At 36.2% G+C, this 17,551-nt stretch overlaps 1 pseudogene across 1 annotated transcript; it reads right to left on the bottom strand.

Annotated features, from left to right (window-relative positions):
• Positions 1 to 14,793: 14,793 nt before the first annotated feature.
• LOC308510169 (large ribosomal subunit protein eL15-like) lies at positions 14,794 to 15,448 on the bottom strand (annotated as a pseudogene). The gene has a single exon. The product of its transcript is annotated as a large ribosomal subunit protein eL15-like (transcript).
• Between the last annotated feature and the right edge of the window lie 2,103 nt (positions 15,449 to 17,551).

Genomic DNA, 17,551 nt, shown 5'->3' with positions numbered 1-17,551 from the left:
AGCCATCCAGACACCCCCTACAGAAATGTGGGTGTTATCTAAAGACCCAAGTAACTTCCTCTATCTCATGCTTCTCAGTTATGTGATGGTGCCTTATAGGCACCCGCCCCCTACAGGTCCCCCTTTTCTGTTTTATAAAAAAAGAGCTCTAAGCCCCTAGGGAACTGTGCCTGTCTTAGGTTGGGACAGTCCATCTCTGTGAAACCTGGGACAGTGACAGGTTTTTTATTTTTTATGTTACTTAGAGAGCTGTCCTCTTACCCGTCATTGGCTATCCAGTTCATCTCACAGGGGAGGAGTCCTGTTTCATGACTCCTGTCATTGGAGATCGGGATCTCCTCGCTCTTGCATCTTCAGTCGGGTGTAATGGACCTGTATGGGCTTGGCCTGCAAGGCCTCTATTTGTTGTCTGAGAAAGCGCATGAGTTTATTGAGAAGGATGGGTCCCAGTGATAGTAGGATAAAGCACCCATGTATGGGGCCAAGCAGGGGTAGTAAGTAGGGAAAAAGTCCATTGAATCCAGAGAGGGTTGGAAAGGAGGTCTCTTCTTTTTTCAAGGTCTTCTTGTCATTTTTGACTCTGTCACGAACAATTCCAGATTTGTTAGCATAAAAACAACATTTTTCTCTGAGGGCCAGGCAGATGCCCCCTTTTTCTGCAGTAAGTAAATCTAATCCCCTCCTGTTTTGGAGGACAACTTCTGCCAGGGAATCAACCTGATCTTGAAGATCTTGGATAGTTTCTGAGAGTACCTGGACATCTGATATAAGTTGCCCAGATAATTTATGGTATTGTACTAGGGAATATCCTATCCCCGCGGACCCGGTGGCAAGTGCGGTGGTGATGCCTAGATCCGCTAATAAGGGAATAAAATGGACTGCACGTTTAGTGCGTCCTGCAATATGTTCGAAAGTCGGGATAGGGACTGGCTCATCTCCTGGAATGATGGATACATCTGGGAGGAGGGAGCCTAGGGCACAAACTCCTGTCCAGTTTTGTGGTAAATAGGTGTAGGCATAATTATTTCCACAAATATATACCGATCCATTGGGTACACGCATAGGAGAGGATACATTAATGAAGGAGGAGCAATCAGTAAAGGAGAGGCTTCTAAAAATAACCTCTGTAGTATATTGTTAAAGCCAAGGGGTTGGGCATTGATTGGCAAAATGTCCGGGCTGGCCACATGAAAAACAATTATTTTTGCTTTTAGATGGATTAAATAATGAATCTTTTAAAGCTGCCCCAATAGCAAGGCCCATTTGGTGACCAGGACCAATATCAGTGCATAGGCGAATGTAATCAGAGAGTGAACCCTTTTTTCTAGGGCGGATGGCTGCCTGACAGGCAGAATTGGCATTTTCAAAAGCTAATTGTTTGAAAAAATCACTATCAGTTTCTGTGCTACCAAGGAGTCTTTCAGTGGCGTTGGTTAGGCGACTGATGAAGTCAGCATATGGTTCATCTGGCTTCTGTCTAATACTAGTGAGTTGAGTTGTGGCCGGCCCCTTAGGGAGAAGTTTTTTCCATGCCTTAGTAGCGGCAAGGTGAATTTGAGAAAAAAGGCCAGATGGATATTGTAGTTGAGCTTCATTTGTATCGTAGGGCTTAAAGCCCCTGAGCTTATCATAGGTCCAATCAGTGCACTCGCCTCCCGCTTTTGCGTTGCGGCGTGCAGTTTCTTTACAGGCCTCAGAAAACTCAGATTTCCAGAGAACATAATCACCCCCTGATAGGGTGGCATGGGCCAAATAGTGCCAATCGTGGGTGGTTAACCAGAGGTCATCTAGGGATTGTAAAATTGAGAGTGTAAAGGGGGCCGTGGGGCCATATTCATCCACAGCTTTTTTGAGTTCTTTTGTGGTTTTTAAATCAAGGCGTTTATAGTGTCTGGCGGGTTCTTTATTGTCTCTGTCGGGGTCTTCATCACTATCTGCACTGCCCTCTTCAGTTTTTATTGGGGGGAATTCAATAACAGGGAAAAGATTAAGAGGGGGTTTTTTAGCAGCAGAGGAGAGTTGTGAATCTAACTGTTGAAGTTGTTTAAGAAGAGTTAGATGTTGTTTTTTGAGTTGAACGGTTTTTTCTAATTGTTGGACTTGGTGGGAGAGGAGAGTTTGATCAGGATCGTGGATAGGAGCTGAAGGCATTTGGGGATTATAGGGAGGGGGCAATTGATTAGAGGCCAGAGACTGCCAGTCAGGATTAGCGGCAGCTTCCTCTAAATCAGCCTCGTCCTCAGAGCTTAACTGATCGTCCTCAGGTGGGCTCGAATTTACATTAAAATCAGGACAATTAGGTGAGGACTCTTTTAGTCCTGAGATAAACTTGTCATGAACACTAACCTCTTGTCCCATTATGAGAAGGAATAAAGACTCTCCTCACGTAGGCAGTCGGTTGGTACAATCCGCCAACACGGACCCAAACGAGATGGCACGGATGGTAACGACCCGCAGACGAATGTCTTTTGGGACTCACCCGGCCGGAGCGACGGGGGTGTTGGGATGAGAGGAGAAAAAGCCCTTACGTGAGCAATCGGTTGGTATAATCCGCCAACACGGACCCCGACGGCTGGTAACGACCCTCAGGCGAAAGCCAGTCGGGACTCAACCGGTCGGGAAATCCTCTGGGTGGACGATTGGAGCTCAAAGTAAGCAGGCAAAATCTCGCTCAAACGGTCCCAAACACCTAGAAAACTGTCTCGTTGGTGAACGACTAAAACCCAAAGTGAGCTGAGAGCAGATAAAAAGGGAGACTGGGACAACAGGTTAGGGGAAAGGGGAACCCTAGTCTAAGTGTCTGAGGGGAAGCCTGTAGACTATACATAAGTCTAGAACACAAATATATGTCCCATTTTTTGAAGGAGTCGTCCGCTTACCTGTACAGATCTCCCACAAGTTGGGTAGTCTTATGGTGATCAAAGAAGAAATATGCTGCAGCTCCTTAGACCGGACGAACTCAGGCATCTCATCTTCTAGGAGACTTCAGGCCCCACGTTGGGCGCCAGTTGTCCCGACCCGCGGGACACTACACGAGGGACCCCGAAGCACCTAGAAGGGAGGAAAATGGGAGACACAAAGACCGGAGACAAGACAGGAGTTCTGATCAAGTCTCTCTTTATTGCAGCTCAATCAGGGGTTATATACATTCTTCTGCTGGGTGGAGGGGCATTAACATAAGAAGGGTTGCCCCAGGCTAGCATCTTAAGCCATCCAGACACCCCCTACAGAAATGTGGGTGTTATCTAAAGACCCAAGTAACTTCCTCTATCTCATGCTTCTCAGTTATGTGATGGTGCCTTATAGGCACCCGCCCCCTACAGATAGTTGCGCCAGGGACAAGCTAAGGTCAAAAGCTATAACGATATCATACTTTGGTAGAGATATTTTTATGCTTCATAGCCTTTACTTATAAGTGCACCCTCCTTGGTTTTCAAGTGGAAGTAATCTGACCACATTACATTCATAAGAGTTACCTTTCAAGCAGAGATTCTTATCAATCAGCTGTAGAATTTTGAGGAAAGAGTTGAACTTCTGTGGACCTCATCTTCCATGTCTATGAAATTAAAAAGGATTAGACTAGAAAATATGGAATCTCCTTTGTAACATTATCTTACGATTCAAAGCCATATTTGTGTGTTGTGGTAAATTGTCGACAGCATGAGAGAGCAGATGTTATGATATCAACAGGTATGTTCAAATTCTGACTTGTTCCCTTACCAGCTCTTTAAATATGGGCAAATTACTTAACTTCTATTCACTTTTCTGGAGTTTCCTCATTTGTAAGTAGAAATAATACCACTTTTATAGAAAATTGTTGGGAGGAATAGAGATTACATAGAGGGTACTTAACACTGGTTGGTACATAGTAGGCACTAAGTACAGGGAGTTGTGATGATGATGATGATGATGATGATGATAGTGGGAGGTGGTAATTTCCTAGGAAGAAAGAAGATAGAAAAAAGATATAAAAGGAGTTTAATAAATTTTATTTGTATTATCATACTGAATGTTAGTATGTTTTACCTCTTCACTGTCTAACACTATTTAGTTTATTTTTGTTGGTGGTTTTGCTGGTGTCAATCCTATTTTTCAGTAACAAGTTAAAGTGGTGATCTAGTTTTCCATTACAAACAAATTAAAAAATGAAGTGTTATGGAACAAAAAGCTCAGCAGCCTTTCAGGCTTCCATGATAACAGAATGCCTGGGCCTCGGCCTGGATTTTGTGTAAAGGTTGTAAGTGCCAAGTCATTTATTTCTCATATTGTGCTTCATTCTCCAAAAGACTGTGGCAGGTAAAAAATTAGAAGAACTCCTCAAATCCTGATTTCAAATTTGAAAGAAAAAGCCCTCCATGTAATGTAGTTTTTAAATGAATATGATTTATTCCATTATTACAAACTATTGTTTGTGTATTAGAGCTTTATAATAAACAGAAAAGTCATTATTATATTAACTATGACATGAAATGCCTGGCTTTAGAGATATGAGTATATTTTCTGAGGTGTATGTACAGGTAATTAGTTCTAACTCAGAGCAATGTTCTCATAAATAGAGAACAAATATTAGCAAATTCATTAATTAGTCATGCTTACACTTCTGTCATTTGGAATAATGTGTTTGTTTGAACTAAGGTCTCCTATTTATTGGAGTCATTAATGACTGTCGGTAAGAGATGGTGCATTTCACCAATATTTGAGAAATGCACAGGTATTACATTTCTTAGCGGGAAACTTGTCTCATTGTTTAATTTTATTGAATGAAAGCCAAACCTAGTATAAAACTCCTTATGGCTGTTTCAGCCACTTTCCTTTCACACTGTGCTCCTTCCGTCTTGTTAAAAAGTCTTATAATACTTATTTCATTGCATTATAATACTGTCTGCCTTCCTCAATGATTCTCCTAAACATCATTATTCATTGTTGAATAAATTTTAAAACTCACATCTACTCAAATATTTTAATAATATTTTAAAATGAGTTATTTACACAAACTAAAATATTTTGGCAATTTAGTATGTATATATGCAATCATTGTTTTAAATTTATTCATATGGCACATATGTTATTTTACATTATATATCAAACGTGCAAACATAAGGGCTATGATCAAAAATGAGAGTACTTACAACAGCTAATCAAACTCTAAAAATCATTTTAGTTTATATTTTAAGACTGCAAAAATAAAAATATATACTCATTTTCATGATAAGTTAAGTATACAACAATGTCTTACATATATGATATCATTATGTTATTGACTCCAAATATATTATTTTTAAAGATCTACTACTAACATCCTCAACAAAATTAAAGGAAATCACATAAAATAATAAATAGTAATTGAAATACTTTTATTTTTGATATTTTGTGCAACTGTTTTTTGAAGCATGATATAATCCCCCTTTTAGTAACACAGTATCCTAACAAAATTCCTAAATTTTCATAATGAACTGTGGCAGCACTTTCCAAAGAGTGTTCCAGAAAATACCAGTCTCTGCAAATGTTCTTTTCTCAAAAATGAGTTCATGATATATATATGAAAAGTAAGTATATGAAAAGATATTCAACACCATATGCCTTTAGGGAATTGCAAATTAAAACAATAAGTAGATAGCACTACATATTTATTACAATGGATAACACTGTATTAACATTTCCAATTGCTCACATATAAGCAGAGCAACAGGAATTCTCATTTATATTGGTGGGTAGGTAAAATAGCACGTCCACATTAGAAGACCATTTGGAAATTTCATATAAAAATAAATATATTCTTACCATACAATCCAGCAATCATATCACTAGGCATTTACCCAACTGAATTGGAAATATATGACTACATAAAAAAAACTACATGTTAATGTTTATAATGGCTTTTTTCATAATTACTAAAAATGAGAAGCAACCCAAGATGTCATTTGACAGGCAAATACAAAACTGTGGTTTATCTACCCAGTGGAATATTATTCACCAATAAAAAGAAATGAACTCTCAAGCTATAAATAGACATGAAAAAATCTTAAATACATGTTGCTATGTGAAAGAAGCTAATTTTTAAAACCTGCATACTATGATTCTCATTATAGGACATTCAGAAAAATGTAAAACTAGAGGTAGTAACCAAATCAGTGATTGCCAGGGGCTCAGGAGGGGAAGGAATGAAAGATTGGAAAAAATGAAGCACAGGAGATTGTTTAAGGCAGTGACACTACTCCGCAGGATACTGTAAGTGAACATAAGATATTGTCTGTCAAAACGCACAGAACTTTACAGTACAAAGCATATACCTAAGATATGTACATTCTAAAAAGTCATGTAGGAAGTCATAGATCCTAGGATGGAATGCAGAATGTGACAAAAAAATCTAAAGGTATTATAAATATATGAAACAATGTCACCGAAGGGGGTGAGAGGAAAGGATTGCTGACATAAGTAACTTTGGAAATGAGTGGAATCTGTAAGTCTAAAGACAGAAGGAACTGTATATAAGCAATACATGTGTGTAATAGTCAGCACAGGAGTATGGGCTAACAATTCTGATACTGTTCTACTTGCATACTGGAATTGAATAATTCAGTAAACAGATGGTGGATTGGGAGCCAGAACCGAGAATCCAATGCATGCAATATTAGTGTATGTACACTTCCTTCCTTTCTGTAAACATCAAACATAAATGTCTTATTTTATGTTTAGGTTCGAAACTGAGTAGAGAATATCTCATCATTTATCAATGCATAGGTCTCAGCTGGTTGGTGATGATGAGGGCAAAACCAGAAATCAAATTGCACAGTGAAGTGGGTTGTTTGTATTCTTTATGTCCAAGAAAGAAACTATAATAAAATCAGGAGTCATGCATGATGATTCATACCAAGCAATAACACTGAGGGTTTGAAGCGAGTGAAGTAAGTTCCAGTTACAGGACGGTGGTTTTCTGTGAATTCTGGGAGAAAGAACGGCATGCACAAGTTAAGAGTGGTTCCCTGACGTAACTCAGAAGCCCACGACACAGCTAGAGGTTTTTATAAGAGACTGTAGACAATGGTGTTTTCTTTCTTTACCTACTTGTGAGAAGAAGGATGAGCAGCAGTAAGTGGGAGAGGAGAGGAAATAATGGGAAGTAACGATCCAATGGTCTGTGGTGTGTGTGGCAGTAAGTAGAGCGCATATGGTGGCATTACTGGTGCTGAAATGAGGTATTGAGCTGAGGTTTGCGGAGCCGCAGCAGGAGGGTGAGGAACATGCTGAGATAAGCGCGGAGTGGCCCAGTGCAGACTAGATGCTGAAGAGGAGCAACAAATGGGCACCTGGAGGAGATCAATGGCCTGAGAAGGAACATCAAACCAGATGAGTCACCTTCCTTGGCGTACCAAAAAATACCCTAAATGAACCATATGATTTCACTGATATGTGGTATATAAACCAAAAACAACAAAAGAACAAAACAAACAAGTGAGAAACAAAAACTCATAGACACAGACAATAGTTTAGTGGTTACCAGAGGGTAAGGGGGGTGGGGAGAGGGAGATGAGGGTAAGGGGGGGATCAAATATATGGTGATGGAAGGAGAACTGACTCTGGGTGGTGAACACACAATGGGATTTATAGATGATGTAATACAGAATTGTACACCTGAAATCTATGTAATTTCACTAACAATTGTCACCCCAATAAATTAAAAAAAAAAAAGAAAATTGTGAAATCGGGTCACAGGGATGTTGTCTATGCATGTATATGGATGGTGGGGATGGATATCCAGCTGGTAAAATCTAGATCTAAATGTCTATGAACTATTTATAGACATGTGAGGCCTGAAGACATCTGTTTTACAATGAAAAACTAATTTCAATTAAAAATTAAATTATTCCCTAAATTAAAAGATGTCAAATGGCTAAGCATTTGCAATTTTTCTGACTTTTTTATATAGCTCTTATGTCTTTTCCTTTTATGTCAGCATGTCTGTTTAGCAGTATTATCTTCTGTTCCAATTTTTTTCAATTATAGTTGACATTCAATATTATTTTATATTAGTTTTAAGTGTACAGTGTAGTGGTTAGACATTTATATAATTTATGCAGTGAACCCCCGATTAGGCTGGTACCCATCTGGCACTTTACATAATCATTATAATATTGACTATATCCCCTTTGCTGAACTCTACATCCCTGTGACCATCCTGCAACCACCAACCTGTACGTCCCAATTCCTTCTGCTTTTTCACCTGGCCCTCCCAAACCCCTCCTACCCCACAACCATTAATTTGTTCTCTGCATCTATGAGTCTGCCTCTGTCTTGTTTGTTTGTTTGTTTGTTTGTTTATTTTGTTCTTTAGACTCCACACACAAGTGAGATCACATGGCATTTGTCTTTCTCTGTCTGACTTATCCAACCCTGTGCAACACGAGGTCCATCGATGTTGTCCTATATGGCAAGATTTCACTTTTTCTAGGGCTGAGTAATATTCCATTGTATATATGTACCGCATCCTCTCATCTAATTATCCACTGATGGATACCTAGGTCATCTCCACATCTCGGCTATTACAAACAGTGCTGCAGTGAACATAGGGATGCACACATCCTTTCAAATCAGTGCTTTGGATTTCTTTGGATAAATACCTAGAAGTGGATTGCTGGGTCATAGGCAGTTCTATTTTTAATTTTTGAGGAATCTCCATACTGTTTTTCATAGTGGCTGCACCAATTTTCAAATCCACCAGTTCACAAGGGCTTCCCCTTTTCCACATACTCACCAATACTTGATGATAGCCGTTTTGACAGGTATGAGGTGATAGCTCATTGCAGTTTTAATTTGCATTTTTCTGATAATTAGTGACTTTGAGTATCTTTTCATATGTCTATTGGCCATCTGTATGTCCTCTTTGGAGAAATGTCTATTCAAAGACTTTGCCCATTTTCTAATTGGATTATTTGCTTTTTGGTGTTGAGTAGTATGAGATCTTTATAAATTTGGGATATTAATCACTTATCAGATGTATCATTCATTGGCAAATATCTTCTCTCAATCAGCAGGTTGTCTTTTCATTTTGTTGATGTTTTCCTTTGCCGTGCAAAAACTTTTTAGTTTGATGTATCCCATTTGTTTATTTCTTCTTTTGTTTCCCTATCAGATAAAAATATTCTTAAATGTCAGAGAGTTTAATGCCTTTGTTTTCTTCTAGGAGTTTTATGGTTTTGGGTCTTACATTTAAGTCTGTAATCCATTTTGAGTTTATTTTGTAAGAAGGTGGTCCAGTTTTTCTTGGTTTTTTGCATGTATCTGTCCAGTTTTCCCAACACCATTTATTAAATAGACTATCTTCACCCCATTGTATATTCTTCCCTCCTTAGTCATAGATTAAGTGACCATTTAGGCATGGGTTTATTTCTAGGCTCTCTACTTTGTTCCATTGATCTATGTGTCTGTTTTTATGCCAGTACCATGCTTTTTGATTACTTAGCCTTATAGTACAGTTTGATATCAGATACTGTGATACCTACAACTTTGTTCTTCTCTCTCAAGATTGCCATGGCTATTTGGGGTCTTTTATGGATCCATATAAATTTTAGGATCATTTGTTCTACTTCTGTGAAAAAATGACATTGGTATTTTGATAGGGATATTATTAAATCTATAGATTGACTTGGGTAGTATGGACATTTTAACTATGTTAATTCTTCCTATCTATTTGTTTGTATCCATTTATTTGTATCTTCTCTGATTTCTTTCTTCAGTGTCATAATTTTCTGAGTACAGGTGTTTTTTACCTCCTTGCTTAAATTTATTTTTAGGTATTTTTTGATGCAATGTAAATGGAATTGCTTTCTTTATTTCTCTTTTTGATAGTTTGTTATTGTATAAAAATGTAACCAATTTCTGAATGTTAATTTTGTATGCTGTCACTTTACCAAATTCATTTATCAGTTCTAATAGTTTCTTGGTGGAATCTTTTGGGTTCCCTATATATAGTATCATGTCATCTGCATATAATAACAAATTTACTTCTTCCTTTCCAAATTTGATGCCTTTTATTTCTTGTTCTTGTCTAATTACTGTGGCTATGTTGAATAAAATTGGTGAAAATGAATATCATTCTCCTGTTTCTGATCTTAAAGAAAACACTTTTAGATTTTTTTCCTGTAGAATATGATTTTAGGTGTGGGTTTGTCATATATTGCTTTTATTATGTTGAGATATGTTTCCTCTGTTCCCATTTATCATAAATGGATGCTGAATTTTCTCAAACACTTGTTCTGCGTCTATTGATATGATCATATGATTTTTATCTTTCATTTTCTTTATGTGGTGTATCATGTTAATCATTTTGGGGATATTGAACCAACCTTGCATCTCAAGAATAAATCCCACTTTATCATGGTTTATGACCTTTTTAAAAGTGTTGCTGAATTCAGTTGCTAATACTTTATGGAGGCTTTTTGCATCTTTGTTTACCAGGGATATTGGCCAATAATTTTCTCTTTTTTGTGATGTCTTTGTCAGGTTTTGGAAACAGGGTAATTGTGCTCTCATAGAATGAGATTGAGAGCAGAGCCTTCCTTTTTCTTGAATTTTTTGGAGTAGTTTGAGAAAAATAGGTGTTAATTTTTTTTTTTTTTTTGAAGGTTTGGTAAAATTGATCTGTGAGGCCACCTAGTCAAGGGCTTTTGTTTTTTGGGAGTTTCCTGATTACTGATTTGATTTTGTTAGTACTAATTGGTTGATTCAGACTGTGTTTCTTCTTGATTCAGTGTCTTGGAAGGTTGTATGTTTTTAAGAATTTATTCATTTCTTCCGGTTTGTCCAATTTGTTGGTGTATAATTGTTTATAATATTTTTTTATAATTCTTTGTATTTCTGTGCTGTCAGTTATTATTTCTCCCCTTTCATTTCTGGTTTTATTTATTTGGGTCCTCTCTCTTTTTTTTCTTGATGAATCTCACTAAAGGTTTATCAATTTTGTTGATATTTTTAAAGAAACAGCTTTTGGTTTCATTGATTTTTGTATTTATTTAGATTTCATTTTGTTTATTTCTACTCTGATCTTTATTATTTCCTTCCTTCTACTCACTTTGGGCTTTGCGTGGTGTTCTTTTTCTAGTTATTTTAAGAGTGAAGTAAGATTGTTTACTTGAGATTTTTCTTGTTTCTTGAGGTAAGTTTATATTGCTTTGAATTTTCCTCTTGGGACTTCTTTCACATTGTCTTATAGATTTTGGGTTGTTGTGTTTTCATCTTCATTGTCTCAAGGTATCTTTTGATTTCTTCCTTGATCTCATTGTTAACCCATTCATTGTTTAGTAGCATGCTATTCAGCTGCCATATTTTGTGTGTATTTCAGTTGTTCTCTTGTAATTGATTTTCAGTTTCAAACCATTGTCATCATAAAAGATACTTGCTATGATTTCAATCTTCTTAAATTTATTGAGACTTGTTTTGTGGCCTAACATGTGTTCTATCTTGGGAAATGTTTCATGTGCTCTTGAAAAGAATATACATTCTGCTGCTTTCGGGTGAAATGCTCTAAAAATATCAATCAAATCCATCTGGCCTAGTGTGTCATTTAAGGACGTTGTTTCCTTGTTGGTTTTCTTTCTGGAGATATGCCCGTTGGTGTCACTGGGGTGTTAAAGTCCCCCACTGTGACTATATTACTGTTGATCTCTCTTTTTGTGCCCTGTATGTTCCAAATTTTTAAGTACGCTTATTAACTAGTAATTATTTTACATCTAATTGTTAATTATCAAACATCACTTGTGTCTCTAAGGATATTTTCAAATTTTCCAGAGATTAAACTACACCTACTGTTAATACAACAAGGTGCTTTTCTCATTGGCTTCTGACATTGTGAATACATTGCAAATGATTAAGGTTCTAAAAGTCAAGGGCATATTTTTACTGTTAGTTAACTATAAACCATTAGTGATTATATTTTTAACTAGCTACTTATATTTACATATGTTTAACCAAATAATTACGTTTCCAAGAATTTGAAATTTAATCATGGAATGTGAGCAAGGCTGAAAGGGACAAGATGTATTAATTTCCTTGCTATACACAGATGAACTTGAGATGGGAAGAACAGAGTCAATTTCTTTGGAGAGAATGTTTTAACATCACGACTAAGTAGTAAATAATTCTCACACATATCTTGGGGAAAAGTTTTCTTGTAATCAATCTTTATGAAAAAAAAGTATTCTGAAAAAGTATGTCTGTAAGTATTAGCAATATGAATTTGCAAAATGATAATTTACACGAATTTACTTGATAAGCACTGTAAAGAAAGCCCGACCTTCTCAAATATCTCACTAATATCTCACTGTTGCATGAAATTTACTCAGTGGGAAAATGCAATTTTATTATAGAATTAGCAAGAAAAAATTCATATGCAAATCTCCTGGGTATAGATAAATTAAATATTCATTTTCAACTATTAATACATTCATATAATGTATAAAATGGTGGATAACAGATCTTCCCTGGAGTCAATTCAGTCTAGAAGGTGAAATCCATATTTAATGCCCCAAAAATCAGTTCAAAAAGGCAAGAACACTTTTTCTAGGCTCCACTGATGCTAACAACCTAGAACTAGACAGCCATCAAACTTTCCAGTAGTAACATTCTCATGACTGATATTTGGTTGTTTCTCCTGCTTTTCTGTCATAAAGAGCTCTAGCAAAGATTTTAATCCAGAACACTTGATTTAGTAGCTCTGAGTTTACATAAGGTAATGCTTGACTGAAGATTACATAGATAACTTATGACATAAGTCACACATCTTACCTCAAATGCCACAATAGTAGCATTATTTTAGACACTATGAGCAAAGTTATAGTGTGAAAAATAAAGAAAAAACATTAAAAAGTAGCTTTGTAGCACTGAAATTAACAGTGTATAATGAAGTGAAATAATGTCTGAGATACTTTGTATTTCTGATTCAGTTTAACCTTTATCACAAATGGTTTGAAGAAATTGTCATTGCCCTAATACAGAAATGAGAAAACTGAGGTCTAGGTAAGTTTTCATTCACACTGTCTGGTTACTAGAACCAAAGTATAATTGTATGTGTATGTAATAATGCCTATGCACATCATTTTATATGTAATATATGTAATATATATATAAAATGTGTGTAGTCATTTCATATGTATAATATGTACATCAGATATAGATATAGATTATATGTATAGATATAGATATAGATATATACCAAGATACATACATTAGGTAAGGTCCATTACATATATATATATATATATATATATATATATATATATATATATACACTTTAATATATATATATATAATACACTTTAATATATGATTTAATATGCTTTATTTCTTTAGTTGAACAACCTCTATGCAAAAAAATGGATGGTTTAAGATTTTTGAGTGGAAAGGAATTTAGGTCTCAAGAAGTTTTATGAGTCAGCTACACGTTTCCTGGAACTCATTTAACTGAGCCTTTTAAGACCCCTAAAGAAAATAGAAAAATTTGTTCAAGGAAACCAGCAATTAGATTTTAGAATCAAACTAACTACTCTTTATGTCAGCAAACCCAGAATTGGAAATTGGGGCAATCCCTCTTCTGTATTTCCTACACACTCTAATTCACTCAGGGAAACAGAAGCCTAGTCTATGCTTTAACATTAAGGTGAGCACAACTGACAGCTTGGAGATTTTGTGGAAGGTAAGGATTTTGAGGCCTAGTTTGAGTAGAGATGAAAAAAAATACCGAGATAATGCATAAGGTTAGATTGGAAACCATGAATTCATATTAACACCAATTATGTAACTTTTCTCAGTGTCCTTATGGGAATAATGAATAATATAGATTGATCCAAGATAATTTTTAAGACTGATTGAACTAAGTCAATGAAGTGCTTCTAAAGAAAGCCAACCAGTTTTTCCCTTAAAGTGTCTAGAGGGTTCATAATGATCACAAATTAACATTACAACCTTAATGCTAATAATTCTCAATTACTTTATGTTCAATTTCCTTCAGTTTCAATATTCACCAGTGCAATTACCATTACTACTTTGCCTGAAATTAAGTATTCTACAGAGTCATGGGATTGAACCAGGAGCCTCACCTTCTGTGAACTTTGCTAGTATTGTGGAGACCAAGCCAACCATGTGTAGGTTAATGAAGGTTTATTTCATTTGTAAGAGAACCTCCTTGCAACACAATTGTTTGATTTGACTAATAATGGTGGCATTCCTTTAAACTGTTCTCCTTTCAGAACCAGCAGTTATGTAAACAGAATGTTGGGTTAAATCTAAAATATGAACCCCATAGTCAACTTTCATTTTTCTGCATGATTGTGAGAATGGATTAGGATCCTTCACATTTCCAAGCAAAATTCAATTTACAATGTTTGTTCTTGCCAAACTCCAAAAAACAACCCCTTGAGAGTAAACCAACAGAGCACTGCATTACCCCAATAAAAGCTGTAGGTTTCATCACATGCACCAACAAATCTGCATGGCTAGTTCTGCATTCCTTTCACAGAATTTATTTTACACATGTTATAACCACACAGCATTTTAAACACTGACATATCAACTCCCTAATAAGATAAAGCAAAGACCAAAGTATTTATCTTATGAGAAACAAGATACACCATCATTTAGTCTTCAAACATTATTGCACTTTAACTTTCATAATTTGACAATGCTTTCATGAAAACAATCTGAAGACAACTAGTTTTAATAGACAAATTAAAGAATACTTTTAATCAAATATGACTGCCCTAAATTGTTTATTAGGTAAGAATTTTACCAACATTACTCATACTATTGGTAACAAAGGAGCTGGAGGGTATTGCGTCTTCTCCAAGCTGCATAGAGAGAATGACCAATAGTATGGTGAAACTTGTGGCCCTTTCCAAGGCCACTGCTCTTATGATCTGCAGATGTCAGCCCTCACATCTCCCTATGCTTGGGGACTGGTTTGGTAACCCACTGGGTATCAGGATTCCATCTGATAGCTTTATGTAATGGATCAATGAGGATAACCTCAAAGAATTTGTACGTGGAATCTTCACCAACCTAGTAAGAATGCAGGACTCTCAGAGCCCCATGTTGACTCTCAGAGCGAGATGTTGACATCCAACTCGCTCCTCGCCAACAGACTGAGGGCTTCGAGCAAACTTTAGCTGGTTAACACTGTGATGGACAGGCTTGCCATAGGTTGCACTGTTAGGAACTGGGCATTTGCTGCCACCACAGTGTACACAAATTTGGTCCATGACATAACCTTGCTTGGCCTTGATCACAGACTGTGTGCTTTATTGGGCTGGGGGCCGAGGTTGTGGGGGAAAGGGAGGGGGTTGTGGAGCACAGAGCGCTGGTGGTACTGCCAGAAGTGCACCCTGAGAAGGAACTGCATTACATCAGACGGCTTCTTCCTCCATAGCTTCTGGATGTACCCAGGAGTTATGGAGTACATCTTGACTTACCTGATGGTTATGGCCAGAGGGAAAGGAAGACCCATATATATTTTTTTAATGAGTGCACGTATACACATCTAGTAACATCAATTTTATAATATAATCACACCTAAAATTACATTCAATAGACCTGAAATAATTTATAATGTGTAAAAGTACTCTTTTATTTGATCTAGAGTGTTTGTGTCATATATTATGTTAACAGCTTTAAATTTTCTAATTAAATCTTATTAACTACTGATCAGCACACAAAATAATAAAGGCAATTTATTTTTTACTGTGTGGGCATTCTAGTGGAAATTTGTTTACATTTTAGAATACTTGGATAGACAATAACATCTCCTTGTGAATTATGATTCTCTGTTTTAAATGAGAACGTAATTATAATTATAGAAAACTCTTAAAGGCTAGCAGTGTAATTTCATTTTAATGAGCTTAGTTTAATGAAATACAGCTATTATCTTCTTAATGCTGGTAAGATTTTGATCATTGTTCTTCCCAATGCAAAAGCATTCACATCTAGAATGCCTACTTCTTTCAATTATTGGAGCAATAGTAAGAGAGACCACACCCAACAATTCTTGTAGAGAATGAGCAACCTTAAATTTCATTTGACCAACCTTTTAAATTTAGCCTGTATATGGTCTCAAAATCATTTACACAGTTTCAATGAGAGGCTAAACCTCTCTCCCCACCAGCGTAAAGTCCTGTCCCAGGTGTAACAGTACATAAAATTTACCACCAGAAATGCATTCTTTTGATAAAAGAAAAATCATCTTTTTTACAAATGACAGATACTCCTGAAATGTATGCTACATTGTCATCAGCATTTTGACATAAATTAACATATGACTCTGTTCTCTTAACTTGACTCAATACGAAAAGTTGCCTACAGGCCAGACAGGGAAGTGGAAATGGAAAGGAAAGAGAAGATATATATTAGGTAAGATTCTTTAGAATGCATGTGACAAGTGTCAAAATAGGAGCTGCCTAAGCAAAAAGTGTAATGAATTATAAAGGCAATGGAGTATCTCACAGACCACCAGTACAAAAGTATACCTAAGCCTTGGGAAGAACTCAAACAAGGAATTGAATGACAAGACTATTTTGCCAACTTCCATCTCTGCTATTTTCTAGTCACTTGCTTTATTATTCTCTCTCTGAAGACCTGTCCTATGGTTCACATGGCAGAAGAGTTGCCAGCACAGAGCACCTAGTTTAACACCTTACAAACAGTTTATACAGCTTCAGCCCCAGAGAAACTGCACTACTCTGCATGTAACTTAAGACTCAATTCTGCCAGAGGACAGTAATGGTCTCCTCTTCAATGTGGAGTACAACTTTGATCAGCTACTTGTACATATACTTAGGTGTAGTGCAATGTCATGTATTCTTCTAGTAGTGAGGATTACAGAATCTCAGAAAATTAAAGCTAGAAGGGTAATGTAAGATTCTCTAATTAAATCACAGCATTAAAAAGAAAGGAGTCATCAACCCATGATAAGATATGGTGGAATCCTAATGCTTCTTACTAAGTGAAACAAGCCAATCTGAAAAGGCTAACAATTATATAATTCCAACTATATGACATTATGGAAAAGGCAAATCTATGGAAATAGTAAAGAGATTAGTGATTGCTGGAGGTTTGCACAGGGGAAGGCTGAAGAGATACAGCCCAGAGAATTTTTAAGGGCAATACTCTGTATACTGCTATAATGATAGATACATGTTGTTATATATTTGTGCAAAACTATAGAGTGTCCAAGAGTGAATCATAATATAAACTATACACTATGGGTAATTATGATGTGTCAATGTTGGTTCATGAATTGTAGCAAATGTAGAACTCTTGTGGGGGATTGTTGATAATATGGAAAGCTATGTTCGTGTGGTTTCTGAGGGTCTATGGGAATTATGTACCTTCCACTCAAATTTCTGTAAACCTAAAACTGCTCTAAAAAATAAAATTTGAAATATTATAAATAAATAAATAAACAATAAAGTCTATTTTAAAAAGAAAAAAAAATTATTCCCACCAAAAATTATCAGATTGTATATTTGTTTATGTACTTGATAGTACTAACTGCAATCACTATTTCTGT

This window comes from Rhinolophus hipposideros (genome assembly GCF_964194185.1).
Source record: "Rhinolophus hipposideros genome assembly, chromosome: 2".
NCBI classification, from domain to species: Eukaryota; Metazoa; Chordata; class Mammalia; order Chiroptera; family Rhinolophidae; genus Rhinolophus; species Rhinolophus hipposideros.
Note: the sequence above shows the minus strand (reverse complement) of the source record. Positions and strands in the feature narration are given on the sequence as shown.